Source organism: Lagopus leucura, unplaced genomic scaffold (genome assembly GCF_019238085.1).
Source record: "Lagopus leucura isolate 7727_CA_CO unplaced genomic scaffold, USGS_WTPT01 Super-Scaffold_739, whole genome shotgun sequence".
Classification (NCBI taxonomy): Eukaryota; Metazoa; Chordata; class Aves; order Galliformes; family Phasianidae; genus Lagopus; species Lagopus leucura.
Window position 1 is genome coordinate 20,907,048 of NW_024962255.1, and position 17,892 is coordinate 20,924,939.

The window sequence follows — 17,892 nt, forward strand, 5'->3', positions numbered from 1 at the left end:
AATACCCAATTACTTACTTCAGAGGACTGAAAGGATTACTTAGTTAATGTTTATAAAGCACTTTGAAGATTAAAAGCACTATTGAGATGCTTAAGAATTACTGAATAGTTAATTGTCTAAAGATCCCATTCTCCCCCCTACAGGTTATTTCTGCACAGGGGAGAGTAAACTCTGAGCTTCATATTGACTTTCAAAGCCAAGATTTTAAAATATTATTGGTTTATAAAAACTGCTGGTCTTAGTGGCCTGAATCTGATTCCTTTGAAATCGATGGCAAAAGTCCAACAGATTCCACTGAAGCAAGATACAGCTGTTCAGAATAAACAAGTAGAAGAAATGCTTAGAGCCCCTATTCACATTATTTATATTTTGTCTTACTTGGTGTGCATTCACATGTATACGCATATAGATACATACAGACACATGCACAAATATGTGTACACACTGATAGCAATTTGCAGACAATTAAGATACGTTGTTAGTTCTATTTTCTTATATATATATATATTTTTTTTTTTTAAAGTTGTAGCTTTAGGTATACAGAACTCATTCTTTCATGGAGAATCAGTTCTAGAGAGATGTGCTGTCTTTGCTGAGAACATCCATGGGCACAATGGATCCCAGTCCAAGATTTGAATAGGGCATTCTGAAATACTGCGTCTAGTTCTGGGCTCCCTGGTTCAAAAAAGACAGGGATCTCCTGGAAAGAGCTAGAAAACATCCAGCAGAAGGCAACAAAGATGACTGAGAGCCTGGAGCATCTTCAACACAAGTGACAAGAATCTCTTCAGTATGGAGAAGAGAAGGCTGAGAGTGAATCCCATCACTTCATGAAAATCTAAAGTTCAGGAGTCAAGTTGATGGAGCCAGAATCTTTTCTGATGTATGCTGTAGAGGAACAAGGAGCAATGGGCAGAAACTGGAACACAGGAAGCTTCACACTAGCACAAGGAAGAGCTTCTTTACTGTCATAGTGACTGAGGAATAGACTGCCCAGAGAGATCATAGAGTCTCCTCTGGAGATAATCAAGACCTGACTAGACACCTACGTGTGCAAGGAACCTACTTTAGCAGGGTGTTTGGACCATATGGATTCCAGAGGTCCCATCCAACTGCTACAATTAGTGATTCTGTGATTGCCCCACAAATGAATAATCTCAGCAACAGGGGAAAAATCTAAAAAAGATCCACCTGGCTCCTTAATCTGCTAGCCTTACATCTATCACAGATCTCTCATGAAGAAACTAAGAAAAAGGGAAGGGCTTTGTATGGGAACTGTTACATCACAGCTGAACCAGTGATTGAACACCTGGTGAAGGGGTGTAGATAGCCCTGGGACTACAGGTGGAAGCAATTCAACTACGCAATGTGAAAAGGTGGAGCCAGGGTCCACTGCTGTCTAACCTCATTTAAGGGCTGTCAGGAAGGAGCACCTGTAATTAGAGATCATCTTTGGAGTGCTTGGCGAGCCCTGATCCTTGGAAAGGGGGTAAGCAATGCCTTCTTCATTATCAGATTGCAACATCTTGGGACATCTTGGGTGATCTGAAAGTGGTTTAAAGCAGCTATATTTGCTGTCACCTATCCTTATAGGCTCCTAAATGCAATATTCAGAGTTGGACCTGGCCTTAACAAAAGAACCGATAGTAATTACCAGTCTTACCTTCAATATCTTCTTGTCTAATAGTATCTTAACTGCTAAAAGCATTGTAAGCGATAAGAATAAGGTGAAAATTAGACTGCTTACTAAGAACAGAAATCTCCTTTGGACTAAATAGTTTAAGAACTACTATTGCACTTACATCAAACATCTACTGTAAAAGACAGCAGCCCTCCAAACACTAGTAAGTACACTTTGTTTTGCAAACCTTAAATATTTATTAATTCTGATATGACTAGTTAGGAGTTAGATGTTAATACTAGTATAACTGAAGCTTAAATGAATCTGTATGACTTACGCAATTTGAGGAAAAAAAATCATGTATTTAACTGAATTTCAAAATTAATTCTTTCTTGAGATAAAGAATGGCACCCCAACCTTGAACTCATTTAAATTTGACCTTTTAATGTGCTACAGCAGCATACTATCATGCTCTTAGCTGTGTTGGCTCTTAAATCAGAGTCTAGATATAAAAGGGCATTGCTGAATTTGTGAGTTGTATCTTTTATGAGAGCTGCTCTTTAAGCTTTTTATATGATTAATATTAAGAACATGCAGGGGATGTTAAGAGGGAAAAGTAAAGAAGTGATGAGTAATTCAGTTTAAAAAAAACCCTGATTTTAGTATACCTTTGTTTAGTGCTTGCAAGCATACATAAAGAAAAAAAAGCACAGTTAAGATGGATGGCCAAAACATTGTTAGGCAATAAAAAAACTAGTTGATATTTATCCTGGGAAAAAAACAACACCTTCAATCAAAAGTGAATTTTTGACCCATGTGTATCAGGTATTTCTAGAGTTCAGAAGTTAATTATGTGTATATATATATATATATATTATTTATAATAATTATAATTATTATATATAATAATATATATATTATATGTATATATATATATATATATATGAGTTCATGCTTCTAAAATATTCTTCTCCCATCTGATAAAATGTGTGTGTGAATTTACAGGAAATTGTGGAAACAGTGACTCATCTCTTCAATAATTTACGCAGGATAATTTCTTGAAAAGCAAGATCAGCAAGGGCTTTTTCTTCTGATTGCAGAGGATTTGGTTATATATTTTTGAATACTCAGAAGTAGATTCAAAGTAGAATCTAAATGCTTGCTCTTTAACAGTAATGCATCATTTCCATTTCTTTAAGTATATAAACCATAACGTTGTGTCTGTCACTAGGATTTTTCAGAATTCATTTTCTGGCTTAAGTTTTTCAAAGTGCTGTATCTGAATGTCGCAAAATGCCCCAAAACATCAAAGGTATCAAAGGTAATTCAGATTTCTCCAGCTATTCTTTGAGCATTTGTACTTAATCTCTATAAGCTAGTGTCCTTCCTTAATGTGACTTGAGGTGTTTGTTGCAAGGGGTGATGATTGCTTCCTAGAAGTGACTGAAAACTGAATTATATGTTCCATCCTCAAATACTTCAAACAGGAATGGAATGATGTCACTGAGGGAAAAGGAAAACTAAACGTTGTGATGTTGCTGAGGTCAATTTAAGCAGACTGTGTGATGAATTGAGTGTGTCAGAAAAATCTTATCAGACAAATACATACAAACACAACTGAAACTCACTCATATTACCAGCTCAGCAAAGTAGTGCAGTTAAAGCAGGTGACACACTCATTGACCAGGCTCATTGTCAGGCACTTGGGTTCATCACCTGTAAGTTCCATCTCGGCACTCTGCTGCTACATAATGTTGGGTGTCCTCATGACAATATTTCCCCCAACCCTGGCTTCTGCTTCCGAGTATCCTTATAGATGGACACTGGCACAAGCTGCCAATCAGATAGTGAAACCCTTCCAGCAGTTTCAGATGTCATTCCCCAGTCACTTCTCAATCTGTGGCTTGCATCAAGGCTCATTACATTCAGAGTCTGCTTGCATTGCTATGTGAGACATGGCTTATTATTATGTTCAGACCTTGTTTGTACTGTCCGGTTGGCTATGGCTCATATATTCAATCAGCCCTCAGTCTAGGCAAAGCCATACGATGTTACTATGTATAATGGAGGATGTTCCCTACGTATCTCCACTCAAGGTAAGCAGTTATTCCTTTCAGGTTGTAGTTCCTAAAACTCTAGCATAGTTTCAATACCAGGTTTCTGCATCCAAAATACTGGTAACTGCCTGTGGATGGTCTAGTCCGTGATGTAAGTTACAAGAACTATTTGGGTTCCTCTGGTTCATGGATGAAAACCATAGCTTTAAGGAGAGTAGAAATTGCTTATGAGTGATATGAATGTGATGCAATTTTTTTCTTAGCTGCACATCCTATGGCATGAGCTGTGAGAAGAAAGGGCATAGAGTCACTACAACAGATAAAAAGCTTCTCCAGGCTATCATTATAAATTATGTCAGAAATATAACAAACTGTTTAAAGTATTTCTTACAGACAGCTATGCACAACCTAGCAATACTTTCATAATGAAGCAAATTCAGAGCTTTGTTGTTTGGAGGGGAAAAAAAAGAAAATCAGGTTCTTGCAAATGTTCAAATGGTGTCTAGCATAATGAATACATTAAATGAATAGCCACAGGATACAGAAAATGTACTACAAGTCTGCTCCATTAATCTTCTAAGAGAGTGAGAATCTGTTACAATACAAGAATTTTCTTTTGGGATTCTCTAATTTTAGGATTACTGTAGTTGTTCTGAGACTGCAAATAGCAGCTAATAAAATTTGACCTTACGGACAGACAGTGAAATAAATAATTTTAGTACTTATCAATAAAAACAAAACTAGTAAGCACACATTTTTAAACGTATGTTTGTAAAAAAGTACATTTCTGAACTGCAGAAGAATTTTAAATTCTTGCAGTGACCTGTATGACCTTCTCATCAATATGCCCAACATGAATAATGCAATCACCCCAAACTCATGCCATTAAAAATCGTAATTGTCTCACATGCACACACAACATTACATGAGGGATCAATTTGGCCCAGAGCATTCCATTAAAACACAAAGTCAGTTTCAAATGCATATGTTAAAATGAAACATCGGGTATAATGAAAAAAGAAGCAGAACAGAGCAGGCTTTAGATATTAGTATGCATTTTCCTTCAGAGAGCATTTTGTCATGCTTGTGCTGTATATAATGTTATTACATATTTGATTCTACATCTACATTTTATTTTGCTTTTAAAATTATCTTATGAAAAAAACAAGGCAATCAATATACAGCACTCTAGAGAGATGGTGGTATTGAATTGGTATTGCTATTTAATATTTAGTTTCCAATATGGCTTTGATTGTAGGCCACTGTGTTAGCTACCATACAATTACATAGGAGACGTGGCCCTTAATCTAAAGTTCACCATGTCTTTGAATAATAATGCGTTACTAAGCTTTGAAAGACAGGTGAAACACAGTAGAGTAACCTACTCATTATTTGTTCTTATGTTACCATCAAACATTCAAATACTAAGACCTTAGCATTCTTGTGTCAGTTCATGCAGCAAAATACCTAAGAAATTATTCTGTTGGAATTACTTCTTGAAATTGTTCCAAAGGCTTTTTGACGGGATAGCGTATTGAAACATTTCATACAGCTTAAAAAGATTGTCATCACAATACTCTGCAGAATTGAGTTTCTTGCTTTAGCAGTGAGGAACTAAGTCACAGTTAAATAAAAACCAAAACACAAATAGTAAATGTTTGTCTTTTACCGAGTATATGTAAAGAGTATTTCAAAGTATGTAAGAGGCAGAACAAGGATGGATCAGTGGTTGAAGAAGATCATTTTAGGTCTTGGAATTCCTGAACACACTTCAGCTTGGACAGAAAGTGCAGCTGATAGCTCTGTGTGTTATGTAGCTGTTAAGCAGCATTATTGGTGAGAGAAGTGGTTGTCCCTGACATCAGATGCACGGAGGGTTTTTAATGTGCCTGTTAATATATTTGTTGCTGAAAGACAGCATTGTACCTTTTGGATTTCTGTTTGTAAAGCCACTGTGTCTACCATGTATTTTGTTCTAGATCTGAGTAACCTGATGGAGCTGTAGATGTTCCTGTTCATTGCAGGGCTGTTGGAGTAGGTAGTTTACAGGTCCCTTCCAATCATATTTTTAAATCTTAAAGATTATAAATTCATTTACTGCATTAAGTGAAGACTTGTTTTTATGTACTTCTCACTGTGGAAAGCATGTACTTGTTGAACAAGCTAGCCAATACTTCACAGTTTACCATTTTGTGTGCAGCTTTAAGGTTGTTAAAGTAATGGCTTGAAGTTAATATACATGTGCTATGACTATTTTATATAGCCTCAACATTTTATTTTAAAAATCAAATTTTAGCCCACTTGCACTGAATAATAATAAGGTATCTTTAGCTTACTTCATGAAATTAGAATATTAGAGGCAGTTTCTTAACATTCAGAAAAAAAAAATACAGAACTTTTCTTTTCCAAGATCTAACAGTACAAAGCAGGTTTCAGTCTACAGTGAGTTTTATAACAAATTAGTAAACAGGAACTCGAGAAAGAAATATTGACAGTGCTATAAGTAGTGCAGTATATGAAAAGTTTTTGAAACTGTTCTATTATTTGCATCATTTATAATTACAGTCCTTACAAAAAGCACTTCTCGACACAGATGTAGGGAAGAAGAACACTTAGTAGCAGCTAACCTGTCATTCTGTCTTATTTTTCAGTGTTCCTGCTTTTCTTGGAGGTCATTTTTAATGAATATATACACAAGCACCTGAAAAATCAGGTGCATAAATTAACTACCAATTAAAGTAGATAAAAAAAAAAAACACAAAAAACTACTTAATTACTAGTTGCTATATATGTCCGCTCATTAGCATTCATTATGCCTGCATGTTTATCACATAGCAATTAGAGAAGCTCCAAAGAAAAGTGATGTTTTCATTGTGTTGCAGTCCTGAAACTTGATATAACATGAAGCAAAAGAATTCACTTTAAAATATATGGCAGCAGGTGCATTTGAAAGAATAGTAGCGTAATTTAATTTAATATAGTAAGTGCTTAATTATTTCTGTATAATATTCCCTTCCCCCTCCCTTTTCATATCACTATCTAGAATGGTTGCTGACCTACTTTTCAATTAATTGCAGTGAGAATACGAAATTGACTTTCACAGGTGAAAATTTTCACTACTTCACATCTGAAATAGTGATGCCTGGTTAATAAATTTCATTGCCACCATCAACAGCAAAATGGCATTACTAACCACAGTCTTAGACAACAATAATGGCACAAGAAAATATATAGAACCTTGAGAACTGAGCGCCACAGAAAATATCATGTATATTTATAAGAGTACATGAATTACATAAAATTAAAGGAGCTTATAATTGGAATATAGATTGCATTCTCATTGTGTGGACTTCAAGTCAGTTGCCTTTTGTACTGCGTAACTTCACGCAAAAAAGAAATGTCTCTTATTTATGTCCATGGAAACTACAACAGATACAAAGAGCACAATAACAGAATAAATTCTCAGCTACAAAACAGTATTTTTCAACAGTCACCACTGTTAGCTATGCATTTCCTCCAATCATGAACAAGAATCTGCTGCTGTACTCATAAACATCTGCATGGCTGTCCAGAATGTGACTTGTCTTTGATGTTGCCACTACTGAAACACATCATGCAGTGCCTCACTGTGCTTGCATCTTCTGTTTGATTCCCATAAACATGCAGCAGTGGTTAATGAATGTCAGTGGTGCCATTTTCTCTGCATGGGGGAAGTGACACACCTTTGTTTCATACACGCTTTCATGTTAGCTGCCATTATGTCAGAATGCCTCTCTGCTGCCATCTGTCACACAGCAATAAAATATAATGAAATATTGGCAGGAAGGTTCAGCTTCTACTGTCTTACCGCTAATATCTGCCTCTGGGTTCATGGGCTGGCAATCTGGAAGACATTTGTTTTGATCTGGCCCTCATACTTTTTAAAAGTTAACAGCGGCATTTATTAGCTACTAGTTCAATATGCCCACCGACTGAAAGGTGCATTTGATTTCTCTCTTTACCTTGACTTTTGATCTTTCAAAAATACAGCTACCTGTTGCAAAATGATTTCATTAACCCCTTAGTGAGGGTTATTATTGGTCTTTCCTGCTGGTGCTGTATTTCAAGTGTTAAATCTGCACTACTGAGTAATTTCCATTGCTTTTGGCAACACGCCCTTGGGTTTTCTACTCTGAAGGGTCTTGGAGTGTTGTTGTTTTTCTTTGTTTCTTGAGGCAACACTGGTTTATCTATCCTACCCCACATCTTACCTCAATTTTTTCTACTTCATTATTTTTAGAGAATGGGGAGAGAAAACAAAGCCAACAGTCTAGGACTTTTTCTTCCTGGAAGGAAGGATTTTGTGGAATTGTTCGATTTCAAAATTGATGAAAAAAGCCTTTGAGGAGGGAGTGTTTCACCACTATCGTTTCCTGAACTGGTTGTTGTTGTTTTTTGAATCAGTAAAACCTTAAAGGTATTATCTGTCAGGAGGGATTTGAAAGCATGGTGCAATAGATGAACAAAATATGGTCTGAGGACACAATGTGGATATTTTGTACCCTTATCTATAGCATGTAAACAGTATCAGTGCCATGTAACTAAACGCAAATTATTTCATGATGAACAAAGATACATAACGTGTCCTCAAAGAGTTAATTATTGACCAATCAGCAGCTTATTTTTCTTTACTGTTTTTGTCGGGACACTAGGGGGCAGTGGTGGCACTTAGTGATGGAATATTGGATAGGTTTAAACTTGCCCATTTAAAACAGCAACGTTTGATACGTGGGGTAACTGGGCCATCAAGAGTTCATGTTCATTTAAATTACTCCAATAATAAAAGTATTTTAATAATATTTCAATAGTTTTTTAATAGAGGACAATGATCAAAATGGAACCTGTACATTTCTTGAAACCAAATAGTCCTATTAATTCCTTTTGTTGTTTTTTGTTTGCTTGTTTGTTTTTGTGCCATGAACAAATGTGTGTGGTCACTTTGTTTTTCTGTTGTCAGTCAGCTTTTATCTGTAGGGACTGTAAGGCAAATTAATATCATGAAACATCACTTTCACTGCAGTTTTGTGATCATGTGATAGGAGTAAGGATATTAAAGAGAGATGAAATGGGGATTGGAAGAGGTGTGGTAGATGGGGGATTTTCCCAGCAGATGTCTGGGAAAATATAACTGAAATAGTAGGAAAAGGCTGCCAGGTTATGAGTAACGTGCTAAATTTTGTCAGTGTCTTTAGCAATATATTTTTGTAGTTCTTCTAGGCAAAAAGAGTAAAATGTTTAATTTATTTCCACATCAGTTCTTGTACACAGATACTCTGCTCTACTTTGGGATTTTGTATGGTTTTTATTTATTATTTTTTAATAGTTGTTCTCTCTTAACTCTGCTGCACATAAAAAGGAAGTGCAAGATCTATGTTTATCTTAATGATAGGATGTACAGAAAAATTCTTGTTTAAAAATGACCGCATTTTATCTGTGTGTCCTTATATGCTGTAGCAGATAAAATTATATGTTCAAGGGGATAAAAAAAGAGGAAGTTCAGTATCAGCCTACTGATTCTGTAACTCAAGCTTTAATGCTGCAAATGACACAAACTCAAGGTGATGCATCTCAAAGAAAGTATTTCCTTATCAGGTGCTCCTTGATATCACATCATAGGACCAATAAGTAGACCTCCAGAGATAGGTTCACAAGTACATCTTTTCCATGATTTTCTCAGATATCATCTCATTTTTTTAGGAAGTTGACAGGTAACTAGAATCAGAATGGCATCTTCTCCCTCCTAAGCGTAGGAACCCTGGGTTTTCAATTCTTAAAAAGAGGAAAGAGAGTAGCACACATGGATACTGCAGCTAGGATAAAGTTCAGTATGGATAGCCATGGACACTATCAGAGTTTGCAATGTACATAGTTTTTGAGAGATGTATTAGATGAGGAAGCGGATATGTGTATTACATACATAAAAGTAGGGAAAAATGATGCTTCTGCCTGCAGTGGAAATTACACTAGAAACTTCAGTTCCATATTTATCTGAGCGTACATCATTAATTCTATAGTCAACTGAAAGTAACAACAGTATCTATATGTTATTAGGTAACAATATGTGCCAGAAGAAATTTTGCAAGCAGCTAATGAGTAGCAAGAGAAGACAAAAATCCTAGGCAGTATTTATGATTCTCAGACAGTGGAATAGAAATGCTGTAAGAATGAATCTTTAGCTTTGAGATTTCTGGTTTCTTGACTATAAATTACTAGGAAATGTTAGTGCATTTTATGAAAAACAAACAGTTGGTCTGTAAGTAACCTTTCAAAAATTATAATAATGGATTATTCTCTCAAACATAGCCCAGATTTTACATCCATGTTTTTACATTTTTATTTTGAATTTTTAGTTCAACAAAATCATAGAACATCAAACCACTGAGTATTTGAAATTCCATGCATATCAAAATGAAACTGACATTTCAGTGTTTGGAAATAGCATATTTGGGGCAGGATAGAAATGCAAACATTTTCATCAGATTTTTTCAGAATCAGTTGAAAATTGATAGTTCTAGTTTTATTCCAGTCTTATGCTTTAGAGTTTATCATGAACAGAGTATTTGTGCATTGATATGTACAGTTGCAGTGCTGTTATTATTAGTTATATTCTATCGCCTTTCCCTCATCTGCAGGTCTTATCAGGAGCAATTTTTTTATTCACTTTATTGGTAAAAATACTGAATGGCTTCAGGATTTGTATTTAGATCTGCAGATAAACACTACCAGAAATGCTTTGGTTTGTTTTTAAGTCTTTTAGTCAGACAATTCTTGTTCTATTTTGTGTAAGCTTTACAGGTATCATATTGTATTAATTTCCTACCAGATTATTTTACAGTACTGACTCAGATGCTATACAAATGCTATTGCATCTGTTCATAAACTAGAAATTTCAATTAGCGAAGCCATGTAATTGCACAAAAGAGAACGTGTGTAAGTTACCAAATGCCATTTTATAAACATGGTTTACACTGTGTATATATACAATATAAATATATTGTTTTATACCTACAGTTTTTGAACTGTCTCCCACATTAGCGTTTCCCTATTTTCCGTGGTATTCATGTCAGTCTGGAAGATTTCTTCCATCCCTTCTGGTTATTTTAAATTTTTTTAAATCTTTTTTTAAAAAATACTTTTAATTTTAATGCAACATTAGTGGGCACCCAGGCATCTGAAATTTCCTTGTAGCACTACTAACAGAGATCTTGAATACTTTAATACATTCTTGTAAGTCCTTTGGTCAGGGATACTTTGGGCTTGTTGATTATAAAGTACTATTTCTAATTAAATGTCTCCTAACATCTTTTGCTATATTTTACTTAGTTGACATAATCATAATGTTAAACTTTTCCAAATTACAGTACAAATGCATTTAATGAATGCCCATTAGTGTCATACCTCGTCTCTAAAAATTCCAGATAATATGAAAAAGTCTTTATTCTCCTGAAATAGATTTTTAAAATGAATTTTATTTTCCTTTTATATTGTCAGCCATGTGTTTTTTCTAGTGTCTTATCAGTAAACTTCAAGTTGGTATCTATTGTTATTGTTTTCTTTTTCTACTTTTTTTATATGTTAACATGTATTAAAAAAATTTACTTTGAAAAGGGTGTGCTTTCATCAAAGTTGAAGCCATAGTCAAAGCAGTTTGTTTTGTGTTTTACTCATTATTTTGGCTTTCCGCTGTCTCATTTCATGGAACTTCCAACTGAATCATTTTTCATTGATTTTCTTCCTTGTAGCCGTTTCATGCATAATTTAGAGCAGCTTAGGAAACTTATCACTAGTAAAAACCAAGTACCTGAAAACATGGAACAAGCAGACTTCCTTCCTCTCATTAACACTGCCCAACACAATGTATTTTCTCTGTCAGATGATGGGGGAGAAGCTGTATCCTGTCGTGTTTCTAAAGCAAGTTTATAATGGCTGTTTCCCAGGCAACCACCAACCTCCATGATTTTGAGGGCCAGAAATAGTAGAGTTGGATACATTTCTCCTTTTTTAAAAAAGGTTAAATGTTTCTTTATTACTATGTACATAAAACTTTCAATGTATATCTCCCTGACTTATGTAAAAATAGGTTTCTTTTTCTTATTTGCACACATTATTGACAAGATTTTTGAAAGGAAATCATGCCGTTTTCTGATCTGATACTATTTAATGATTTCTACCTAAGCATTATCGTATCCATTTAGATGTATCTAAAACCTGTGCTTCTGATTTACCACTAATGCTAAAAGAGATAGATGTAGAATGTTGAATATGTGGAATGCTTTCCCCTATTTCTTCCTCTTTAACCTAGTCTACTTTTCTGAATACGTAATAGCCAGTTATATGAACATCCAAGTCATGAATAATCACATCAAGTCTCAGGAATGTCAGTAATGTCAAATTCCTTTTCCACAGTGAGAATTTCGAATTCCTTTTAGTTGTTATGGAGTCTTATAGGACTGGCATGCAAGTGACTGGAAAATGACTTTGCATTTTTTGTCATATCAGTTCAGTTTGGTCATGAGGGTAGTCATTTAAATGTAGGTCAATGATAACCAAACTAGTTGTAAGTGAACTAGCTTAGATATCAGAAGCAGTCAAGTTGAAACAACATAAAATTCATCTTAGGCTAATATACTCACATACTGAGAGCTTTCCTGAAATTGGGGTTGCATTTTTGTTTGCTTCCTTACTTCTCAGTATTGATTATTTAGTGTCCTTCCGACTGCTTGACCCATTTTTTTTTTCTTTGATTTCCTAAAAAAAAAAAAAAAATGACCCATAAGATTGAACCTTCTGCTTCATTTCACTATCAACAGTAAAGTCTCTGTATTTTCACTGACTGGCAAAAATCTTTTTAGAATGTGAAATGCCCATCCTCTTCCATCAAGATGTCTTCTTCAAAGACATTTCAATTACTGGTAGTTCAGATCAGTTCAGAAACTTCTGAAGACAAAGAAGATTCCCAAGACTGATAGGTCACTGAGTGAAAGAGGCTAGGGTTTATGAGACAATTCACTAATGCACAGATGTGCACTGATATTTGAAAATCATGCGCTAACCTTTTAAAGAATGTGCACATTGTTAAAAATGAAATATCTATTCTCCCCTTCTTAGGCTTTCTCTTGAAATGCATCACTTTTTTCTTGTTATAACTTTTTTTTTTTTTTTTTTTTTTTTTTTAAACAATCTGTTTAACTGGTTCACACTCATTCTAATGTGAATGCCAGATGGCACTTGCCCTCAGGCCAAACATACCTTCTATGTCTTGATACTTCTTCCATTTTAATGTGCTTTTTGAGACAATGATGGCTGCAAAAGCTACAGCAGCAAATATATCAGTGCATTTTTCAAAGCTCCTCAGATCCTGCAGTTTACTCTTTGCTTTCCACTCTCGTGGAATCGTAGCATGTCTCAGGTGGGAAAAAACCTTACAGATCATTGAGTCCAACCACGGCCTAACCAAACTACCCACACTGATCAGTGTATCCCTTTCATGCCAATCCTTTCCACTGTTTGTTCATATCTCATTAGTAAGCTGAGTAAGATGGTGAACTTTACTTATTAGTGTAACTCAAATAATTATCAACCTGCTCAGATGCTGAGAATAAGAAACAACATAAAATGAACTCTCCTAGTCTGAAAGTAACCTGTAAAAAAAAAATCCTATTTTATATGTTTTGTTTACTTATGCAATTAAGACTATACAAGATAGCACATGGAAACTAATTTAAAATTGAACTTGATGTTCTGCACTCAAGTAACTATTTTATTAGTGTTGTATATTTCTGAAAATGTCAGTATCTTCCAACCAACCTCCCAAGCCTGCACAGTAAATCTTACAGATTAGGTTATTTTTCAGATAGAGTTAGAGTTTCAGCTGTGTTTGTTCTTGCATTTTCTGCAGTACCCAGTCTGACAACAGTCCATGGTCACTACTGTATTTGCAATCAATACCATCCTGTCTTTCCCTCCCTAGGAATCTGATGCAAAGTTCATTAAAAATGGCTAAGGTGTTGTAATCAGATCCAGCGGGCTTTTATCATCCCTGGCCTGTTTCTCCTGCCACTATGAGGTTTTCATTATATAAGCAATGTTGTTACTAATATGAAGACATTCCTTGGAAACAAAACAGGAAATATCTGCGATCAAATTCTACAAGGTCTTTTAATCTTTTGCAGATTCATAAAGAGTATCCTCAGTAAAGAGATTGTTGTCATTCTGAAGACCTACCAGTCTAGTATATAAAAGAATGATAGTATTGAATTAGCTTAATATTTGTACGATACTTTTTATTAATTTGAAACCACGTTGTTTGTACATTTTATTCCAGTGCATAGGAAGGTAAAGAATTTTGTAGGTTGGTGATTATTCATTCTATGCAATGTCTGTTGATTTTCTGAGTTCCAGAAAACCACAGGAAAAATGTTATTGAAATAAAGCTCAGTCATGAGGAAGTATTGGATTCTCTTGGCGTGTCCTGTTTAAAGCTAGATCCAAGGATCTAAGTACCTTCCATGACTCAGCTGAGTCATCCAAAGGTGAGTTAGGGTCTATATTTTTCTTGACTAAATTTGATTGGCTGCTAGGAGTATTTTTTTTTCTCCAAGTGTTTATGGCTTTTTTCAAATACCTGAAACTGCATGTTTTAACTGTACTAATGTCTTTACAGCCCTAAAAGGTCGCATCTATTATATTCTGCAGTCAAATCAGTTCTGATAGATTCCCTCTGCAGGGAATCTTATCTCTGACATATGCCAAATTATGCAGAATCTCATCCATCTAATTGCATATCATGTACAGTGACTTTTAAAGAATATTTTTAGGCCCTGAGACTGCTACTAACCTTTAAAAAGTGCTCAATCCATTTCTTGGGCATCCTCCTGTCACCTGTTTAATTTCTTTCTTATATGTATGTTAAGTTAGTAGGGAAAAAAAGAGGCTCAACTGATTACTTTCCATATAAGCACAGAGAATGATTTATTTTACAGAAATTAATGGAATTCTTTTACTGCTAAATATTAGCGTGTAAGACCAGGTTTTGCATGGGTATTCAAACTAACACATTGCTTTTTACATCTGTGTAAAAAGTGTTGAAATATACGTTTAGTTCTAAAGGAATTTTTACTGAGATGAGAAGGAGTAAGCAGTAGATATTGAAATTCAGAGGACCTGAATTTTTTTACTCACAAAAGTGCCTATAAAAGTTTCTGTCAGTATCTTTCCTGTGCTTTTGAGAAACTCAGGAATTAACCTTCAATATTGGATGAGGTATTTATGTAATTTATACTTTGGGGGAAAATGAAATAGACGTAGGTATTCTATTTGCATAATATTACAGAATCACAGAATCACAGAATTGTAGAGGTTGGAAGGGACCTCCAGAGATCATCGAGTCCAACCCCCCTGCCAAAGCAGGTTCCCTACACCAGGTTGCACAGGTAGGCATCCAGGCAGGTCTTGAACATCTCCAGAGAAGGAGACTCCACCACCTCCCTGGGCAGCCTGTTCCAGTGCTCCGTCACCTCACTGTAAAGAAGTTCTTGCGCATGTTTGTGCGGAACTTCCTATACTCCAGTTTCTGGCCGTTTCCCCTTGTCCTGTCTCCACTCACCACTGAAAAGAGTCCGGCCTCGCCATTCTGCCCCCCACACCTTAGATATTTATAGACCTGGATCAGGTCCCCTCTCAGTCTCCTTTTCTCAAGGCTGAACAGACCCAGTTCACTCAGCCTTTCTTCATAGGAGAGATGCTCCAGGCCCTTCACCATCTTTGTGGCCCTCCACTGGACTCTTTCCAAGAGATCCCTGTCTTTTTTGTACTGGGGAGCCCAGAACTGGACGCAGTACTCCAGATGAGGTCTTACCAGGGCAGAGTAGAGGGGGAGGATCACCTCCTTTGACCTGCTGGCCACGCTCTTTTTAATGCACCCCAGTAAGCCATTGGCCTTTTTGGCCACAAGGGCACACTGCTGGCTCATGGCTAACCTGTCATCCACCAGGACACCCAGGTCCCTTTCTGCAGAGCTCCCCTCCAGCAGGTCAAGCTCCCCTCCAGCAGGTCAAAATTCATAGGTAACTGATAAAATGCTAATCCTATTAACCAGCTTGAATTGATTCTCTTTCAAAATTTGAATCATTCCTCTTCATACTTGAGGTTACTAATCAAGAAAGATTCCTTAATATCTGCAGGTCAATAATCATGAACTCCAGCATATTTATGAGGCCAAGTACAGATTGCGTGGAATCTGACTGCAAAACATTCAGTCCTAGAAAAGAATATGAAGTCTGTATTTAAAATGGAGGAAAAGTAGTTCCAAATATATCATCTATTACCTGCACTCCAACTTGACCAAAATGAATATCTGCAGGAGTCTGTGAGAATTAGATACCATCACTGTGAGAATTTAACACCATCATTTGTGCTCATATTTTTTAGTGCATGTTTAATAGGAATAGAAATATTTCAAAATATTTGCAATTTGCTAATCCAGATAATATTTGCCATCCTTGCAATGAAACAAAATAGCTTTAGTGTCCCCTGTGCTAATACTTACAGAATCATATAATAATTTGAGTTGGAAGGTACCTTTAAAGGTTATCTAGTCCAACTCCCCTGCAGTGGACAGGGACATCTGCAACTCAATCAAGACACTTAGAGCCCCATCCAGTCTGACCTTGGATTTCTCCAGGGACAGGGCACTCATCACCTCTCTAGGCAGCCTGTTCCAATGCCTCACCATCCTTATTGTTGCATGACTGTATAAAGATTTTTCTTTTTAGCTAATGTAAAGTTCCCATAAAGGAATAACTCCAACGATAAAATATGACATGATCTGGTAACAGGTATCACTATGTGTGACTACCAAACACCTTTAAAAATATGAGGAAACATCAACTTTTAAACATTAATCATCCCTAGATTCTCTCAGTTGCTCCATTTGGTAATATGTAAAATCTTAAGTTCTAAACCACCCTAAAAATAATGAGTAAGATCTTTTTCTTCCACTTCAAATAAACAAGTAGAAATTTCCTTTAAATTCACTTTGCTGCCTAACACCCGTAGTTCTTTCACTGTCTATCTGAAATGCCATGTCTCATGTCAAAAACACCGAGTTGCTCTCTTATGGCCAAAGAGATTTCTTATCTCTTAGCAGGCTCATAGATTTCAGTGTGACAGCTACCTTACAGCGAGATGTAAGATGCACTAGAACACTGTGTGGTACTACAGTTTCACAAGTAGAAACCTAAAATTTTTGTTAACACAGGATTTAGTATTCCAGAGTGTTGTTGATATCATTATGAACATTTGTTTGCTAGTATACAATCTAATTCTGAGTGATGCTCCTCTTCTAAATGCTCTAGAGTTCAATGAATGCTATTGCTATGTGTATTCTGCTAAAGTAGTATTTAATATCTAACTAATCAAGATAAGTGTCCAGAAATGCTGGCAATTCAGACAGCTGATATTTTCTACTATAGGACAGATTTTTGTAAAATAATTTCATTTTGAAACGTGCTTTTGTTGCCGTATTAAAACTGTCGTTCTTCAAAAGACCACGAACAACTCCGGATCTGCAAAGCACCTCCCTGTATTTACTATAGTATTTCAGATGTATATATTTGATTGAAAAGATTAATAGCTCTTTATTGGCTTGCTGCTTCTGAAGAAACATAATAGCATTTACATTACAGGAGTTAATAAATGATGGTAAACTCCTTAGGGCATTATCAAACTCTGTGAATTTGTGTATCTGATCAAATATTTATTAGCTGCAGTCTCTTCCTATACTGATTTTTCCTTTCATTTATTGCTTTAGGCCTTACTGTGCAGTACTGAGGTGATACTCATGGGCATATGCCCCCAGAAGAAAGACACTCATTATGAAATACCTAACTTCAAAACCACAAGCTGTCTGAATTTTGGTTTCTTTTTCCTTTTAATAAACTGCCACAACATTTAATTATCTTTTCTAGCTTGTTTCTTTGACCTGTATTAAACTAACCAGGCACAAAATTTTATTATCTCAGTTGATAATAGATATTTAATTTCCATTGGTTATCCTGAAATTTTTACACTTGTATTCAAGCTTATTGCTGTGTATTTGCTGTATGCAGCAAATGATTACTACAGAAAGTGATTGGACATCAGTATTTACTGTGTTAGATCTTTGCTCTGTATGAT

The 17,892-nt window shown here is 35.6% G+C and overlaps 1 long non-coding RNA gene across 1 annotated transcript; it reads left to right on the plus strand.

The window, feature by feature from the left end:
• Positions 1-1,441: 1,441 nt before the first annotated feature.
• LOC122175202 lies at positions 1,442-17,671 on the plus strand. The gene is made up of 3 exons (XR_006177339.1): positions 1,442-1,489; positions 14,119-14,249; positions 17,528-17,671. It is a non-coding gene; the product is annotated as an uncharacterized LOC122175202 (long non-coding RNA).
• The last annotated feature ends 221 nt before the right edge of the window (positions 17,672-17,892 follow it).